Here is a 19,697-nt window from a genome sequence, read left to right as displayed (position 1 = left end):
AGTGTGCTTGGCTCTGTGAGCACAGCAAGAAATGATCCGAAGGTTCCAAGGGATTAGTGATGTTCAAAAGGTACAGTGCTTGAGGAAACCTTGAAAGTACAATAGGAATGAGTGACAGTGACCTTGTATTGATTTCCAACTTGGGGGCCTGGAGTTCATTACGTAGACCAGGCTGGCCTTGAACTCATAGAACTCTCTTACGTGCTGGAATTAAAGTTTAATTTTTAAAGTTGTTTTGACTACTAAATTCTTTTTCTGTTTAGAGACCAGCCCGGGTGGCTTGAGATCCTTTCCCAAGAGAGTGGGGGGAGAGAAACATCTAAGCAAAACTCTATATGTGCATTTTCCTAAGAAGGTTTAGCAAGAATTGACAAATACAATTATAGCAATACACCAAATAATTAGACTAAACACACAGCACTACTCTATTCCTTTTTTTTTTAAAGATTTATTTATTTATTTATTTATTTTGGTTTGGTTTTTTGAGACAGGGTTTCTCTGTGTAGCCCTGGCTGTCCTGGACTCACTCTGTAGACCAGGCTGGCCTCAAACTCAGAAATCTGCCTGCCTCTGCCTCCCAAGTGCTGGTGTGTGCCACCACCGCCTGGCTTATTTATTTATTATATGTAAGTACACTGTTGTAGCTGTCTTCAGACACACCAGAAGAGGGCATCAGATCTCATTACAGATGGTTGTGAGCCACCCCATGTGGTTGCTGGGATTTGAACTCAGGACCTTTGGAAGAGCAGTCAGCACTCTTAACCACTGAACCATCTCTCCAGTCCGCACTGCTCTATTTCTTATAACTAAGGTGATTTCTAATGAGAGGATGGCTTTTATAGCCTGGATATGCTACATAAAGGAGACAGGATAGAAACTTGCCAGCATGCTACTCCGACAGCGTGCCGTTCAAACCTTTAGAACTGTGTTGGGGATAGAGATGGCTGAGCAGCAAAAAGCACTTGTTGCCCTTGCAGAGGATCTGAGTTCAGTTCCCACCTAACAACCATTTGTAAGTCCAGTTCAGGTTCTGAGGATCAAACTTAGGATCTCATGTTAAGTCCTCTACCATAAGCTATACCACCAGCTCTATAAATTAAAACTCTATTATCCACATGCAAATATAAAAAAAAAAACAGTATGTTCAGGGTTTGGTGCTATCTGCAGTTTTAGGCAAATGAGCAGGTTCAGATCATATTCCCTGCAGATGAAGGAAAAAGAATCCCAGGTTCAGATGGGAAGTGCTCCGCGCTTGTTCCATGTAAGATGCCGAGGCAATATAGCTAAGGCACAGATAGGTTTGGAAAGAGTTCGTAGCTTCCACCAGGTTCTTAGGCCTGCAGGTTGTAGGATCTCCTTGCTAGAGGTTGAGAACTGTAGTCTTTTTGCTGTTTTCTTGGAGAGGGTCTGTGTATCCCAGCTGGCTTCGAACGTCTGACCCTCCTGCTTTTGTCTCTCAAGTGTTGGTTGTAGGGACGCCTGCATCACTACACTCTGTTCAGGCAGCGCTAGGGATGAAACCAGGGCTTGTGCCCATCTGGCAAGCGCTCTACCCGCTGTCCTGCGTTCCTACACTTGCAAATTGTTTTGGATGCAGGGCTCACACATTCTAGGTGACATGCTCTGCCACATAGCTGCAATCCTCAGGCCCGTCTATGTTCTTCATTTCTTCTTAGTTCTTTGAAAAAAAGTTGTACAATTATATTAACCCTCCTTCCCCAACACTTCCAAGATCCACCTCTTTCTCTATCCACCTAACTTTGTGTCTTTTTTTATTTTTCCCCCAAGGCCAAGTTATGCTGTACAAATAATATTGGATGAGTGTCTTTCCACTGAGAAAACCAATTTCCTGTCTCCCAGAGCTGACAACGCCAATAGCTCCTTGGTTAGGGGTGGGACTTTCTGTCAGACTCCCCTCTCCATGCTGGGATGTGGTCTATCTTGGGCTAACACAGGCTTTCTGCATGCTGTCTCAATTACTATGAGTTCATTTGTGCAGCAGCCTTGCTGCGTCCAGAACACAGCGTTGCCTTGTAGATATCCCCTGCCTCTGGCTTACGCTTTTTATGCCTCCACTTCTGAAATGATCCCTCGGCCTTTGGAACAGGGAGTGTGTTCCTTAAAAAAAAAATTAAATTATGTGTATGTGTCTATATGTTCTTTTGAATTCATGAGTGCAGGTGCCCTTAGAGGTCAGAAAAAGTGTTGGTTCCCTTGGAACTGTGTTACAGGGGTTGTGAGCTGCTGGGATTCAAATCAGGTCCTCTGGGAGAGTAATACACATCCTTAGTTACTGAGTCTCCTCTCCAACCCTCATCAGTATTCTTTAACAAATGGTTACTTTATGCCTACTGTTTATTTTAGGTTCGATATTAGGCCAAGGACATACCAATAGCCCCCTGTGATAAAGAACCTTCATAGTCAATCATGAAATAATTATTACATTTGCCCCTTAAAGTGGGCAGAGGGGCTCAGCATCTGTTGCTAATTCCGCTGAAAACCTAGAAACTGAGTATTTTTCAAGATCAGATTTTCTGAAATTTAAAAAACTATGAGACAAAATAATTATGAGACAAATTCTAAAAAAAAAAATTTACAGAGCCAGAGTGATTGCTATTTGTTTTGTAGATAAGTCCGCTTAGAAGGCAAACTGTGGGGCTGGTGAGATGGCTCAGCAGTTAAAAGCACTGACTGTTCTTCTGAAGTTCCTGAGTTCAAATCCCAGCAACCACATGGTGGCTCACAACCATCTGTAAGGAGATCGGATGCCCTCTTCTGGTGTGTCTGAAGACAGCTACAGTGTACTGACATATACTAAATAAGTAAATCTTTTTTTTAAAAAAGACAAACTGTGCTCAGAAGCAGCGGTGGTGGCCTAGCACGTAAGAATGCATTCTTGGATAGGCTCCAGTCAGAAAGCTCATCACTGTCTCAGGCTTCGCCACCCCCTAGCCATCAGGTTAAATGTGGCTTCTGCAGCACAGTAGAGCATACCTGTTAGTCAGGCATCTTCAAGGAAGAGGCAGGAAGATAATGACCTTCAGCCCAATCTGAGAACAACACAGAATAAATCTCTTTTTTGAAGATAATTTTGTAATTATATTTTGTAATTATATTTATGTACAGAAATTATATAATTTTGTAATTATATTTATGTACAGAAAACTTAGTGTACATTTAACCCTATTTAGTGGCTAGTTCTTTATCCTTTGCCTTTTTCAGCTTGGCAATGTGAGCCACAGACATAGGACCCAGGACGTTGCCTCCCCAGTGGCAGCGGATCTCGTCCTATCTGTCATTATAATTAGTCCTAATAGCTGCCACCAGCTTAGCCAGAGCACCCTTGCCTTCCAAGTTAACCTGTGTGAAGGTAACAGTGGCGCATGTCTTCCTGTGGACCAGGCGCCCCAGCCTGACCTTTCCCTTGGTGATGCAGTAGGGCACGCCCATTTTTTGACACAGGGCTGGCAGGAAAACCACCAGCTCAATGGGGTCTATATCATGGACAGCCACCACCAGCTGAGCCTTCCTGTTCTCCACCAAGCTGGTGACTATATTGAGTCCTGTTGGGAGGACAGTGGTCTCTTAGTTGGGACACCCCCTTTGCCAGCGGCCTTCTTCTCAGCACCAGCCAGTAGCCTTTGCTTCTACTCCTGCTTTGTCTCTGGCCTGTACTTTTGGGCAAGCTTAAGCAGCCAAGTAGCTGTTTGCCTGTCCAGGGCCTGGGTGAGCTGGTTAATGGCAGGAGGTACTTTGAGCAGCTTATAGAGGATGACTCTTTGCCACTGCAGCCTGTTGTAGCCGGGCCATTTGACAAAGCATGTGAGATCTCTTTTGGGATAGGTGTCCTGCCCAATGCCAATGTTCTTGGGCCTTTTGTCAAACACAAGATTGACCACCTTTTTGGCCTCCTGTTTCTTGACTACAGCGGCAGGGGCTGGGGTCACGCCTCTTCCCTTTGACCTTTTTATTTTTTTAATTTTTTTTTTACATTTTTTATTAGATATTTTCTTCATTTTCATTTCAAATGCTATCCCCTTTCCTCATTTCCCTTCTAAAATGCCCCTCTTCCCTCTCCCCTCCCCTGCAGGTTGTCTGTCTATATATACATGGCATTCCCAAATAAATGCAATAGATTCTTCATTGATAAAAATTTAACAAAAAAAGAAAAAACAAATCATAAAATGAACAACAATTAATGGGTAAGTATGTAATAGATCAGTGGTTCTCAGCCTTCCTAACACTGTGCAACCCTTTAACACAGTTCCTCATGTTGTGTGACTCCCAACCATAAATTATTTTGTTGCTACTTCATAACTGTCATGTTGCTACTGTTATTCATTGTAATGTAGACATCTGACATACAGGATATTTGATATGCAAACTCAGGGAAAGGGTCATTTGATGCCCTAAGGGGTCAGGACCTACGGGTGGGTTGAGAACCTCTGTAACCGTGCGGTGTAGGGCTTTACTAGAAAGACCCCTGTGTTCCATTCTCTAGTAGCATGAGAAAAGTGCTCGATTCTTCAATTTCTTCTGTCTGCCATCATTTTTTTTCTTTTGAGGGTCTGTGTAGCTCTGGGTGGACTGCAACTCTTGTGTGGAAGAGGCTAGCCCAGACCTTGTGGTGATTCTCCAGACTCTGCCACCATACCCAGCCCACGACCTTTATTTTTACTGCAGTGCTGGGGATTGAATTTAAGCCCTCACAGATTTCTCTGTTTTAAAACTCAGGAGAAACAAGGCATGGTGGTGCATGCCTTTAGTTTTAGCACTTTAGAGGAAGAGACAGGTAGATCTCCGAGTGCAAGGCCAGCTTGATCTACAGAGCAAGTTCCAGGACAGCCAGAGCTACAATAGTGAAACCTTGTCTCAAAAACAAAAGAACTCAAGGTAAGAATTTGTGATTCAGCCGGGCAGTGGTGGCGCACACCTGTAATCCCAGCACTTGGGAGGCAGCCTGGTCTACAGAGTGAGTTCCAGGACAGCCAGGCTACACAGAGAAACCCTGTCTCGGAAAACAAAAACAAACAAACAAACAAACAAACAAAAAACATCAAAAAAGAATTTATGATTCTAGTGGGCTCTAGTTCTCAACTAGTTTTTATATTATACAAGACTAGCTTTTGTTATTTACCTACCCTCTGCTGCCATTGAGCTAGCACTTTCAAAGGTCCCTCTTTTATAAACCACATAGCCAGAATATTACTTCTCTGGTAGAGTGCTCATTCAATACAATAGAGACAAGGTCTATGCTGTACAATATTGTACTTACTAGAGAACTGCATGTGATTTTTGAGTTCATTAAACATTTCTGATTAAGACTGAAATGTGGAATAAATATTTTAAAACTTTTATCTATTAATGTCATATGGATATTTTGCCTGCGTGTCTGTGCACCTCATACATTCAGTGTCTGTAAAAGCTAGAATGCATTACATCCTTTGGAACTGGAGTTGTTAGTTTTTGTTTTGTTTTTTTTTTTTTTTTTGGATTTGGTTTTTTCGAGACAGGGTTTCTCTGTGTAGCCCTGGCTGTCCTGGAACTCACTCTGTAGACCAGGCTGGCCTCAAACTCAGAAATCCACCTGCCTCTGCCTCCCAGAGTGCTGGGATTACAGGCGTGCGCCACCACTGCCTGGTCCACAAATACTCTTAATGGCCGAGACCTCTCTTCAGCCCCTAAACACTGGTTTCTGAAAAAAAGTAAGGGAAAAAAGCCAATCTTGGATGAGTGTGGCATTGCAGGACTTTAATTTCTAGTACTTGGGAGGCAGAGGCAGGCGATCTCTGTTGAGTTCCAGGCTAGTCAGGGCGACAAGGTGAGACCTTGTTTGAAAAATGAAATAGATTAATAATTTGTAATCCTACGAATTATTTCTTAAAACTAATTTTCAGAGACATGTAGCTCTGGTTGTCCTGGAATTCACTATGTAGATCAACCAGGGTGGCCTTGCAAGACATCTACTTTTCTCTGCCTACCAATTTCTGGGACTAAAGGCCTGAGCCATCACACCTGGCCTGATACGAACTTGAAGCAGTTAAAAATACTAGTGAAATTAATTTTGTTAATAAATGTAGCAAGTGGAAAATTTAAGTTGTACACTGTGGCTAACCATATATGTTCCTACTTGACAGAACTAAATGTACCTCACAAAAACTACTCAAGGGCTTCTAGAGGTAAAAATTCTCCCCAATTTCTATTGTCCTGTTCACTCCCTGTGTTTCATTCCTCCTTGTTGACTAGTGTTCGTAAATCCTTCTGCTTCACAGGCTCGCTTTATGGGCATGAGAGCAGAGACACTCCTCTAAGTCCAGATTCACAGGCTGTAAGCCCCGCAATCAACAAGTGCAAATCGTGCAAATCGTACTCCTGTGAGATTTCCGTTTGCATCCCACCACTAAACACCTAAAAGTTTGTCTGTCTGTCTGTCTGTCTCTTTCATTCTTGTTTGTATGTGGGCCTGTGATTTACTTCCTATTTTGGTCTCGAAAATTGATGGGGCGGGGCACCTGGGATACTTTTCCGAGGAAGCAAAGAAAAGTTTGGCAGGGGGTAGAAAAAGAACGGAGGAAAAATTCTTGAAGGTATCCCGGAGGTGAGGAGGTCAATTCTGGCCAACCCACTCCGTCACCAGCAATTCGACAATTAGGGAAAATGTCAGGGACACGGAACCTCAGGTAAACAGTTCTCAGTGCGCTGGGGAAGGAGTGCACATGCCCAAGTTTATTTCAGCAGAGAGTCTGTCACAATAACTGTCTTCGGCGGGAACAGTCCACCGGCTAGCCGGCCTTCTTCGACTCGATCAGGTCAGAGCAGTTGGTCTTCGCCCGCGTTCCACCTCCAAATCTTTCCCGGCTCACCCTGAGCCGCCCCGCCGCCGCCATCTTACACATGACTATCGCGAGACATCCTTAGCCGTCAGTCGCCGGACTCATTTTGCAGCGAGTCTCTTTTACCACCGTTCTCGTCAGCGCCGAGGGAAGTATCGCGAGAGTTGGTTGCCTTGGCTCCCCGTAGCTATAGCAGCCGCGGCGGTTAAGGATGCGACGGCGGGAGCGGTGAGTGCGACACTCTCAGGGGGGCGGGGCCGGCGGAAACGGGGTGCAGGGGTAGCGCAGGGGGAGGGGGTGCGGAAGGTCGGGTCTCGGGGGACCTGCACCCCGGGGTGATGTGTTAGGAGGGACTCGCGTTCTGTGCGCAGCGGGACCGGGCGTCTTTCGGAGCTGGGGCGGCCGGGGAGGGCTGGCGCTGCTCGGAGATCCGGGGACAGGGGGCAGGGAGACCCGGGTGGAATTGGGCTCAAGGGGGCAGGTGTGGGAGCGGAGAGGGATGCGAGCGATGGAAGCTGGGAGGTTAAGGAGACTCAGAACCGGATAAAAGGAGCCAAGCTGCATCCGAAAGAAGTGGGAAGAAAATGGGGGTAATATGCAGAAGAGGGTGTGTTGAATGGGAGCAAAGAGTTGGGCCCACGTTGTTTTTTTCACTGCTGAGGGTGGGGTTGGAGTGCGGAAAAGAGGGAGGATCAGATTTTTGCAAACATCCATTCCCTCCTTGCTCCACCTAAGGCTGGGCCGGGCCGCCGGGCCAGCCCTGACTCCTAAACAGTGTGGCGGGAGTGGTGGCGTCCCGAACCTTCCAGCTTTCCGTTCCCCTAGCCAAAGAAATAATCCAACGAACCAACACTCTGGTCGTGTGAAAGGAGAAGTCTTGGTAAACTAGTATTAGTTGGAGAGGATCTTTTTAGCGTAGAGACTGTGAGTAGGATAGTGATTGATTGCTGCTCTAAAATAAAGCGTGGGGTGGGGGCGGGAGAGAGACATTCTTGAGGGGGAAAAAAAAACAACAACCCACAAACCATGAGGTGTGCTTCCTCTGAAGGGTTTTGTGAGCTGAAAGAAGGGGTGTGTGTGTTCACAACACGTTTCTTCCCAGATTCATTCAAGTGTAGAATTCCTTTTCGATGTGCTCGTGAAATTATATATGCAGTGTAAAATCAGAAGAGACGATATGGCAAAAGAATGTGCAGTAAGACACAAAAACCTTTCACAAATAGAACTTAAAACTAAGAAATTGTTTCGGTTGTAGCAGGTTGAACACTCAATCTAGGGATAGTTTTAGTGCCTTGCATAGAAACCATACTGTTTCCACAGTCTGATTATCTTTGAAAAAGTAGATGAGGTTTTATTTTAGGAGACAGAATACATTTTGAAAACCTGGAAATAAAAGCAATCTTAAGGAATTAAAATTACTGAGGGGAAAAAAATTACCCTTTGAATCTCAAGAGCTGTTGAGTTTGGACTTTTTGTTTAATTTTTTTCTAGTGGAAATCACGGTAAAGATAATTTAGCCATTTTAATCTGCAGAAACAAGCTTTCCATAAATGTTTCTATTTTGTGGGTATAAATTTACAAAGGGTAACTTCTTTTGATTATATAACTGGATTTTGCCATATTGAGATTCATAAATTCATTAATTAGAATAATGGCTTTTTAAATCCTTGAGCTAGCTTAAATATAGTCATGGAACCCGCTTATTTGATGCCTATTAGAGGAAAACTTAGTTTGTGGTGTTTGTAACTGACTTAGTGCTTTTCTGGGACAAGGTCAAGCTTTATGTGGTAGTTGAGACATTTTCAGTAAGAGTTCATCGACAAGCTATATGGAATCCTTGCTGTGTAGAGTATTGTGTAAGGGAAAAGGTTATGTCACTGAGCCATTCAACAAATGTTTATTGAGACCTATTTTCTGTGGAAGACCTCAGAGTATAAAGGTAAAGGGTATAAGGCTCTGTGCCTGTAACTGCTTAGAACCCATGTGGGAGACAAGGAGACATAAGGATGATGTAATGAGTGTACTATACTACTATACTAACTGTGAGTGTGAAACAGGTTCTGTCTTTGTATTTGCATAGTTGACAAGACTTAAAAAATCTTTTAAAAACACCTAAATTGTGCTGGCACATGCCTTTAATCCCAGCACTCAGGAGGCAGAGGCAGGTGAATCTCTTGAGTTCCAGACCCAGTGTGAGTTTCAGAACAGTTAGGGCTACACAGAGAAGCCCTGTGTCCCCTCCCCCACCCCATGGTTTATATATAAAAATTCTAAATTTGGTACATGAATAAAGTATTTTTCAGGAGAAGAAAAAGTCATAATGGAAATTGAAGGTTTTCTAGCTTGCTCTCCACCCCTACCCCATGAGATGGAATTGGTAGCCTGGATCTTCCTGGACCAACCTTCTGAGTCACTGAGATTACAGATGTGTACAGGTATCAGTTTATAATCTAGTCATACTTTAAATTTTTTCTTTTTAAAATAATTAATGACTGTTGTGCAGGGAGGCAGAAGGCCAGGCAGTAGTTGTAGTGTAGAACCTATAGTTTAGCCTTTTAAAGTAAACACCACAACCTTTTTATAGTCTCTTCATTCTGAAACAGGATCTCTCAAGATACAAATATCACATATTTTTATTTTTCTTTGAGTCAGTAGCCCAGGCTGGTCTGGAACTCTATGTCGTTAAAGATAGTTTTGAGCTCCTGATCTTCCTGTCTTCACCCAAGCTCTGGGATTATAGGCATGCCCTACCTCTGCAGCAACTCACAACATTCTTAAGTAACTAATAATGATATCCAACATGCATTAAGTTCATGTTCTGTGCATGTCATCTCATCTGGAACACTGCAGCTGATACCTTAGGGTTTTCTTTTTTGCTACATGCAAGCAATTACCTAGGGCCTTGCACGAACATCTACCAGTATGACCTTGAATACCTGAGTTTTAAAAATAAGGATCAGGCTGGATCGAGAGCTCAAGGTACTGTGTTTTCAGGGGACCTAAGTTTGGTTCTTAGCACCGCCATCTTGTGGCTTACAAGCACTTGTAACTCCAGACCTTGGCAATCTGATGCTCCCTTCAGGTTCTGCAGTCACTCCACACATGGCGTACACTCACAGATGTAAATAGGGAGAATAAAATTAAATCTTAAAAGTAAGGATAAGGAAGTTAAATAACTCACAAAAACAAAAGGAAGCTGGGATTGGGAGACCCCCAACTCAAAAAATTAAATGGCGGCAAAGGATAAGGAAGTGTCAAAATTAAGTTGCTAAAGATCATAGAGCTGGTAAGTGTCAGATTAGGAATTAGTTGGAAGTGATGTGATTCTTATTTTTTAAAATAAAAATGGTATAGCGGTATATGCCTACAGTCCTGGTGACTCTGGGAGGTTGGGACAGGAGGATCACATAAGCCTAGAAGCCCCATGCAAGCTTGTGTATAACCTGGGAGACCCGTCTCAAAGGAAAGAAGACAACCTAGAGTCAGGTGAGCAAGATGGCTCAGTGCATAAGGGCACTTGCAGCTAAGCATGAAGACCTGAGTTTGAGTCTCAGCATCTCTACTGTTGGGAGATTCACAAAGTTCTCCCCATGCTTGGGAAAATATATGTAGCACAGGCATGGTTTTATCCTCCCCCAACTCTTGTGAATATAAAAACGTACGAAATGTTAAAAAGGAGAGTAAGACTCATACACATAAACTTAGACTTTGGTGATCTCAGAGCTATCATGCTTAGCTTAAGAAAAGTCCAGGGTTACAGTCACAGCCCTGTAAAATACATAAAAAAAGAGTCTTTGTCCTGGACTCACCTCTTGGACCAGGTTGGCTCTACAAAGAATTTACAGTCTGCCTCTGCCTCTCCAGTGTTGGCATTTAAGACATGTACTACTACACCAGGCTAAAGAAAGATTCTTAAACTGGGTGTGGTGCTGCATACCTTTAATCTGTGAGACAGAGGCAGGTGGAGCTCCATGAGTCTCTATATAGTGAGTTCCAGGACAGTCCGCCAACAGGGCGACCCTGGCGACCCTGTCTCGAAAGAAAGGAAGCAAGAAAGGAAGGAAGGAAGAAAAAGGAGCAGTCTTGAAGCAGACTTGATATTGAGGTAAAGAGAGATTGAAGTTGAAATTGTCTAGATCAAAATTTAGGGGGCCAGTGGGGAGAGTACATTTGTAGAAGGGGTGTCTCTTCATAGGGTTTCCTTCCTCATACATTTATACTACACATGAGAAACTAATTTGAATATTAGGATGATGTTAAATTTGAGGGTTTATATTGTTATACAGGGACTTGAATAAATTATAATATTCATGCTGTGTATAATTGTATAGGGAACTATGCTTGGGAAAATAGCTGTAACAAGAAATAATTAACATTGCAAGCTCTCAGAAAATGATTGTTTTAGTAGTGGAAATGGTTATTTATTTATTTTCATATATGAGGCAAATGATACTTTTTAAAAATTTAATTTTGTGTGTATTAGTGTTTTGTCTGCAACTGTGTTTATATACTACATGTGTGCCTGGTACCTGTGGGAACTAGAGGTGGGCATCAGAGCCCATGAAACTAGAATTATAGATGCTTGTGAACACATTTAGGTCCTGGGAACTAAACTTGGGTCCTCTGTAAGAGCAGCAAGTATTTTTAACTGCTCAGCCATCTCTTTAGTCCCTAATGTTACTTTTTAATTTGATACTCTTTAGTGTTTGAAATAGACTCTTTTTTAGCTTAGGCTGCCCTTTCTTTGTACCTGAGGATACCATGAACTCTTGATCTTTCTCCCTCCATGTTTCAAGTGTTGAAATTACAAGTATCCATGCTGGTAAAAATTAATTTTTTTTTTTTTGGAGACAGGGTTTCTCTGGATAGTCCTGGCTGTCCTGTAGACCAGGCTGTCCTCAAACTCAGAAATCCACCTGCCTCTGCCTCCCAAGTGCTGGGATTACAGGCCACCACCGCCCGGCCTTTTGTTTTTGTTTTTTTTTGGGGGGGGGGGTTGTTTTTTGAGGAAGGATCTCAGATACCCAGGCTACCCTGAACTTAAAAAGTAGTTGAGGTTGACTTTGTACCTAATCTCCTGCCTCGAGGGAATGTTATTAGATTAGATTCTAAGGTAGTTAACTAAATGTTTTTATATGGCTGTGTTTCCTTCCTGGTATACGTTCACAAATTTATGCATACATGTATACAGAGAGATAGATATATACATATACACACATTTGCTTTCATGTTTTTTTTTTTTCCGCTTTCATGGTTTTTACATTATATTTTGTTATTGTATACGGGTTTCAAGTAGAGGACAACTTGTAGAATTGCTTCTCTTCCTTCCATCATGTGGGTCTGGGGTTCAAACTCAGGTGATAGGCTCTAGTGACAAGTGCCTTTACCTGTTGAGCCATCTTACTTGAAATTTTTGGTTAAAATTAAAAATGTGTATATATGCACACACACACATAATTTTTAAAGATTTATGTGTATGGATGCTTTATCTGAAGGTAAATATATATACCACATGTATCCTGGTGAGGTTAGAAGAGGGCGTTGAATCTCCTGGAACTAGAGTTACTTATGTGAGGCACCAAGTGAGTACTGGGAATAGAACTTGTTCCTTTGTAAGAACAAGTGCTCTAAACTGCTAAGCCATCTCTCCACCCCCTAATATATATATATATATGTATATATGTAGTATATGTGTATATATATTTATATATATACATATATGTATATGTATATATATATATATATACATACACACATACATACATATGATTTATTTGTTTTATGTATGTGATTACACTGTCGCTGTCTTCAGACACACCAGAAGAGGGTATTGGATCCCTTCACAGTTGGTCATGAGCCACCATATGGTTTCTGGGATTTGAACTCAGGACCTCTGGAAGACAGTCAGTGCTCTTAACCCTTGAGGTGTCTCTCTAGCCCTAATTGTATTTTTTTCTTTTTGGTTTTTTGAACTCAGGACCTCTGGAAGACAGTCAGTGCTCTTAACCCTTGAGGTGTCTCTCTAGCCCTAATTGTATTTTTTTCTTTTTGGTTTTTCAAGATAGGGTTTCTTTATGTAGCCCTGGCTGTCTGGAACTCACTCTGTAGACCAGGCTGGCCTCGAACTCAGAAATCCACCTGCCTTTGCCTCCCAGAGTGCTGGGATCACAGGCATGCACCACCACCACCCGGCCCTAATTGTAATTTTAAGGACATTTATTGGTGAATGCTTGTGCGTGGGTGTGTGCACGCCATGGTGTGTTTGGAGAAGTCAAAGGACAACATGCAGGACTTAGTTCTACCCACCATGTGAGTTCTGGCATTGAACTCAGGTCCTGAGGTTTGGCAGCATGTGCACATTATACTCTGAGCTATCTAGTTGGCCAGAAATTAAAGTTTTATGTATCTGTAAATAGCTTTGGTTTTTTGAGACAGAGTTTCTTTGTGTAACAGCCTTGGCTGACCTGGAACTTGCTTTGTAGTTCAGGCTGGCCTTGAACTCACAGAGATCCACCTGCCTCTTCCTCTTGAGTACTGGTATTAAAGATATGTGCCACCGTACCTCCTACCCATTTTTTTTTTAAATTATTTTAATCTACTGAGTCTGACTGGGGCCTGCCCACATACTCATTGGTGTGGGCCTATCCAGTGGAGTGCAAGTTTACCTAGCAGGGCCACACCCTCAAAGAAAACTGACCTCCTTCCCGCAGAAGCTATCAACAGTCAATAGTTTCTGAGTTAGTAGTGAGGAATGGAGAGTCCCTACTTCTTCCAAGCTGGAATGTCTACTGGCTTGGTCTTCTGCTGGTCTTGTGTAGGCAACCACAGCTGCCTCTACTTCATGAATGCAGTGGTGCTGTCCTGTCCAGAAGACAGTTTTCTCTGTGATCTCCCCAGTCTCTCAGAGTCTCAGTGGCCTGAGCCTTGTGAGGTGGGAGTAAGGTAGATGCCCATTTGTGGAAGAGTGCTGTGCAGATACTTATTCTCTACTTTCCCATAATTTTTATGGAAAGAGGGACAAATGATCTCAGGTAAGTTTAGGAAACCAGTGTTGTCAGGAGACTGGATAAATGACAAAGTACAAGGGGCTGGAGAGACTGCTCAGCGGTTAAGAACACTGACTGCTCTTCCACAGGTCCTGAGTTCAAATCCCAGCAACCAAATGCTGGCTCACAATCTGTAATTAGATCTGATACCCTCTTCTGGTGTGTCTGAAGACAGCTACAGTGTACTTATGTATAATAAATAAATAAATAAATCTTAAAATCATCTTTTTAAAAAAAGACAAAGTATAGACTTACTACTGACTTCACTTTTATTGTATCTATATATCCTACATAGGATAAATGCCTTCAGATCATTTGTCTTTTTTTTTTTTTTTTTTTGAGTCAATGACCAAACTCAGCACCTTGCGCTTGCTAGGCAAGCACTCTCCCACTGTGCTAAATCCCCAACTCCCAGATCGTGTGTGTCTGTGTGTGTGTGTGTGTGTGTGTGTGTCTGTGTGTGTGTGTGTGTCTGTGTGTGTATCTGTGTCTGTGTGTGTACTACTAGATTATTTTATCTTTTTTCTTTTTAAGTGGGGGTTACAGATTTAGCTGGGCAAGATGGTGCATACTTTTAATCCCAAGACTTGGGAGACAGAGGCAGGTAGATCTCTGAGTTTGAGGTAGACCTGTTCTGTAAAGCAGGTTTCAGGACAGCCAGGGTTACACAGAGAAACCCTGTCTTGTGGGGGGTTGGAGGGGAAGAGAGAGGAGATACAGATTGAAGGTGAGTCAGTGGTGTGTTCTCTTGAGTTGACTATTAAAGCAGTTCTCATCTGTATTGATTTTTGCTAATAGCATATGGATAAAATGAGATTCTTTTTCCCTAACACTTCTTTATCTAAGTGGGCACCCATTTAGTCAAGGCCAGCCTGGACTCCAAAGCAAGTCCCAGGACAGTCAGGGCTGTTACACAGAGAAACTGTCTGGAAACACTCTCACGTTTTTTGTGAGTTATTTTTGAGACACTGAGACATATTTCCAGGAAAAGTTTTGCGCAAAAGAACAAGCAGATACACAAATTCTTGAGAAATGAAAGAGAACCTTGTCCAGGAGATGGAGATGTTTGGCCGGGTTCAGTGATACATGGTGTGGTCCCCTCTCACCCCGCTCAGGACAGCCTGGATGTACTTCTTTTCATTCAAGCAGTCTTCTTTGTTGTTTTGGAAATCTGAATTTGCTTCTGCTACTCCAGGGAGTATAAAAGCACTAATTGACATCCATTTATTATAACAGGAACAACTGAAAATAGTTAACCCTGCATGGTAGATGAAAATGATGATTTCAGGAAGCTTTCTTTTTTCCTGTCTCTGTTTCTGCCCCTGACACCCCCCCCCCCCATCCCCAACTTGAGATATGGTCTCTCTACAAAGCCCTGGCTGTTCTGGAACCCATTATGTAGACCAGGCCAGTCTTGAATTCACAGATTTCACCTGACTCTGCTTCTCAAGTGCTGGGTTAAAGATATGCACCACTATGCCCAGCACAAAAAGTATTCTTATGGGTGGGAGATGATGTATCATTATGAGTTTCATTTCCCTAATGATTAGAAATCCTGAGATGCTCTTTGGTCATATGTATATATTACTTGATAAAATTTCCATTTAGGCCCTTGTCCAGCCTTCTTTATTCCCTTCTTTCCTATAATCATATACTTTTGGGGGTCTCCTTCCTTCCTTCCTTCCTTCCTTCCTTCCTTCCTTCCTTCCTTCCTTCCTTCCTTCCTTCCTTCCTTCCTTCCTTCCTTCCTTCCTTCGAGACAGGATTTCTCCATGTAGCCCTGGCTGTCCTGAACTCACTCTGTAGATCAGGCTGGTCTGGAACTCACAGAGATCCACTTGCCTCTTCCTCCTGAGTGCTGGGATTAAAGGAATGCATCACTGCCTAACTCTATTTTTGAGGTTTTAAAAATATGTATTAATTTAATTTTATGTGCATGTATGTGTCTGAGTGTATGTGAGTCATATGCACACAGGAACATCTAATATTTTGGGACTAGTGTTAGAGTTGTGAACCAGCACAGCTCAGCTGTGAGTCATGGGAACTGACCCCTGGTTCTCTCCAAGAGCAGGAGGAGCTCATAGGCACTGAGCATCTCTCCAGCCCCTCTGAGCCATTTTCTTTGTTATGTTTTGTTGTAGAGTTGTAAGAGTTCTCAGCGTTATACATATTAACCTCTTTTGTTGCTGCTATTGTTTTGTTTTATGGAGACTGGGTCTCATTCTGTAGTTTGCCCTGGCCTGGAACTCAGTGTGGGCCAGGATGTCCTTGAACTCACTGTAATACTTCCTCCTCAACCTCCTGAGTGCAGCAGTTAGAGATGTGTGCTATCTAGTGTGTAAATACTTTGTTGCTCTACTGATTACAAATCCTTTTTTATCTCTCAAAGATAGCCAAGGCTTTTGGCACACATTTAAAATCCCAGCACTCTGGAGAATAAGGCTAAAAGATGGGGAGTTCAGAGCCAACCACTGTCAGATCTTGTCTGAAAACAAAAGATAACCAGTAGTAGTGAATGTGATGTTACTCTAGCTACTTTTAATCTTTAGATAGGCTGCTAGCCTGTTAGAAGGTTTTCCTGACTGAAGTGAAATGTTACAGAGGTCTTGTGAATGAGGGCTAAGGTGAGAAATGTTCTTGTTTTGTTTCCAGTCCAGAGGGTGGTCTGCAAGCACCAGCCTGAGGCCTTTGTACACAACACAGCGTAGATGTACTAACTATCTGCTCTTTAGTACTTCTGACTGAAGTTATTTAATACCACTGTTAGAACATTTTGGAATGAAATCAACTCTACTTATCTTTGGACTAGGATTGTTCTGTTTCATCATTAAAGAAATGGGCATGACAGTAAATATTTTCTTAAAGATGGTGAAACCATCTGAGAGAAAACCTGGAAGTATTTAGTTTTCACTACATGTAGCACATTTAGCTGCCTTGGCTACTTGAGATTTGTGAACAGAGCAAATGGACGAATATGTAGTGGGGTTGGGAATGTGGCTCAGTTTCTAGAATGTTTGTCTAGCATACAAGTCCAGGGCTTGATACCTAGCACTACCTATATCCCTAGTACTTAGTAGGTGGAAGCAGGAAGATCAGAAACTAAAGGTTGTACATCTTGAGTTCAAGGTTAGTTGGGATACAGGAGACTCTACCTTATTGGAAGAAAAAGGAAAAAATATAGAAGAGTTATCCCTCTTGAGGAATTTTTTTTTTGTAAAGTCCAAGTATGGGACAAGCTGTTGAAATAGATAGTACTGTTTCCAGTATAGTGGTGGTAGACCTGACTTCATTGCAGCTGAATGTGAAGTTTTCTTGTGAGCCTATGCTAGCTGCAGCAGATGCAGTCACTGCTGCCATTGGCTCCTGAATTCAATGGTGTGAAGTGGCCAGAGCTGGAAGCGACCCATAGCCCTGGGCCTGTGTGAGGAAGGACTGTGGCTCTAGCCACATTGCTGTGCAGGTTGTGGATGTTGCTTTAAGCATACAGAGACTGGCTTACTGGAGGAGGAGCTGTTTCTTAAGGACCAGGTGTGAATCTGAAGTGATGACCTCATCATTCCATCCAGACCTGCCCTAGACGCTGAGTGGATACTTTTCTTATTACATGTCCTACAGCTGGGAGAAACAGGATATGATCGAAACTTCAAGCAGTTTGTGAGTAGGGGTCAAAAAGCAGGGGGGGAAAACTTTGAAATATGTGGATGTGTATGTCAAATTGAAAGTGAGACACAGACTTTCTCTAATCTGAGGACTGTGGAAAAGTGCATGAGAGATGGAGAAAAGCTTTGGTGGCTCTAACTTTTTTCTAGTGGCTCTGTCTATCTACCTATCTGTCTATCTATCTATCTATCTATCTATCTATCTATCTATCTATCTATCTATCTATCTATCTATCTATCTATCTACAGAGTCTCATTATCTAGCACGCGGTTAGCCTGGAACTTGCTATATAAACCAGGCCATCCTTAAACTCATAGCAATCTACCTTCCTCTATGCTGGGATTGAAGTGTGTGCCATCAGCACAGATTTAGTGGCTTTAAATGTTTGTGTGTGCGCGTGCGCGCGCCATGTAGTGCTTGTGTAGGTTACAAGAGAACTTGTGGAGTTGATGTTCTCTATCTTTATGTGGGCTCTAGAGATTGAGTTAGGCATCAGGTTTGTGTAGCAAGTGCTTTTGCCAGTGGAGCCATCTCACTGGCCTAACTCTAATGTTACGTTCAGAAGCTCAAGTAGGCCTGATAGCAGAGATTTGTAATCCTAGCTATTCTGGAGGCTGAGGCAGAAGGACTGAAAGTTCAAGACCTGAATGGCCTACATAATTAATTTCAGAAAGGGCCTGGGTGGTGTAGTAGCACCCAGTCTCAAAATGAGGAGTCATAGCTTAGAAAGTTGGCTCAGTGGTTAAGAGAACTGACCTGCTCTTGCAAAGGACCCAAGTTTTGTTCCCAGCACCTCTGTTGGACTGCTCATAACCACCTTTAACTCCAGCTCCAGGGGGATCTGACTCAGCCTTTGAGGACACCAGTACCCATGAGCACATTCCCGCATGCACACACATCATATACACAGAATTTAAAATAATGAAAATGATAATATAAAAATAAGTAAATAGTGGGTGCTGGAGAGATGGCTCAGTGGTTAAGAGCACTGACTATTCTTCCAGAGGTCATGAGTTCAATTCCCAGCAACCACATGGTGGCTCACAACCATCTATAACTGGATCTGATGCTCTCTTCTGGTATGTTAGCAATAGCATACTCACATATATGTAAACAAACAAACCTATTTAAAAAAATATCTTTATTGGGGCTGGAGAGATGGCTCAGCAGTTAAGAGCACTGGCTGCTCTTCAGAAGATCTGGGTTCGATTCCCAGCACCTACACTGGCAGCTCATAACTATTTGAAACTTCAGTTCCAGGGGATCTGATGCCCTCACACAGATAAGTGTACAGGCAGAACACCAATGCACATAAAATAAAATTAAAATAAATTGTAAAGAATATATATTGTTTATTATCATTATTATTATTATTGGGGTGTGTATGTGTGTGTCTGTCTGTGTGTACATGGGCACACATACTGTAGAGTCTGTATGGAGGTTAGTAAACAGCTTGCTAGGGTGGATTCTATTCCTATCATGGGCTCCAGATATTGAACCTAGGTCTTCGGGCTTGGGAGCATGTGCCTTTACCCAAGCCACCTTACTGGCACCTCTTTCACTCTTTCTTATTTGAGACAATGCCCTGTATAGTCCAGGGTGGCTATGTATGAGCTTGGTGTATAGCTGAGGCTGACCTTCATCTCCTTATCTTCCTGTTTCCAACTCACACTAGCTGGAATTATACTTTAAAAAAAATATGGGCATCATATTTATAAAAGAAGATGAAAATTTGCTTTTTCTGTTTTTATTTCTTCTATTTTTTTGAGATTATAATTACATCAATTTCACCTTGTCCTTTCCTCCCCCCAAAACCCTCCCAATATACCTTCCTTGTTCTCTTTGAAAAGTGCTTCTTTTTTGTTAATCTTTGTTATATATACACATTTGTGTATGTGTGTATACACACTATAAATATCATATATATGATATATGATATATATATCATATATACATATATATGTTTTCAGGACTGAAGATTTGGTATTGGATAACTCATTGCTGTGCTCTTCCCTGGGGAAGAGTAGTTCTCCCACTATCAGCATTCCATATTGGTGTTTTGCCTGCATGTGAGTCTGTGATAGGGTGTCAGATCCTCTGGCACTGGAGTTACAGTTGTGAGCTGCCATGTGGGTGCTGGGAAGTGAATCTGGGTCCT

The 19,697-nt window shown here is 42.5% G+C and overlaps 1 protein-coding gene and 1 pseudogene across 3 annotated transcripts in view; one reads left to right on the top strand and one right to left on the bottom strand.

Moving 5' to 3' along the window:
- Positions 1 to 3,183: 3,183 nt before the first annotated feature.
- On the bottom strand, positions 3,184 to 3,977 carry LOC127690995 (60S ribosomal protein L7a-like; annotated as a pseudogene).
- Positions 3,978 to 6,630: 2,653 nt separating this feature from the next.
- The window catches only part of Usp54 (ubiquitin specific peptidase 54), an 88,991-nt gene continuing 75,924 nt past the window's right edge, over positions 6,631 to 19,697 (top strand). Inside the window, exon 1 of one of the 3 annotated variants that reach the window (XM_052189824.1) lies at positions 6,631 to 7,061. The gene's annotated coding sequence lies outside the window, so the exon portion shown is untranslated. The remainder of the gene's footprint in view (positions 7,062 to 19,697) is intronic. The other 2 variants (XM_052189825.1, XM_052189826.1) reach the window with 2 other exon arrangements.

The sequence above is a fragment of the Apodemus sylvaticus genome, chromosome 8 (assembly GCF_947179515.1).
Source record: "Apodemus sylvaticus chromosome 8, mApoSyl1.1, whole genome shotgun sequence".
NCBI classification, from domain to species: domain Eukaryota; kingdom Metazoa; phylum Chordata; class Mammalia; order Rodentia; family Muridae; genus Apodemus; species Apodemus sylvaticus.
The sequence above is the reverse complement of the archived record's forward strand: the minus strand, read 5'-3'. Positions and strand labels throughout refer to the sequence as shown.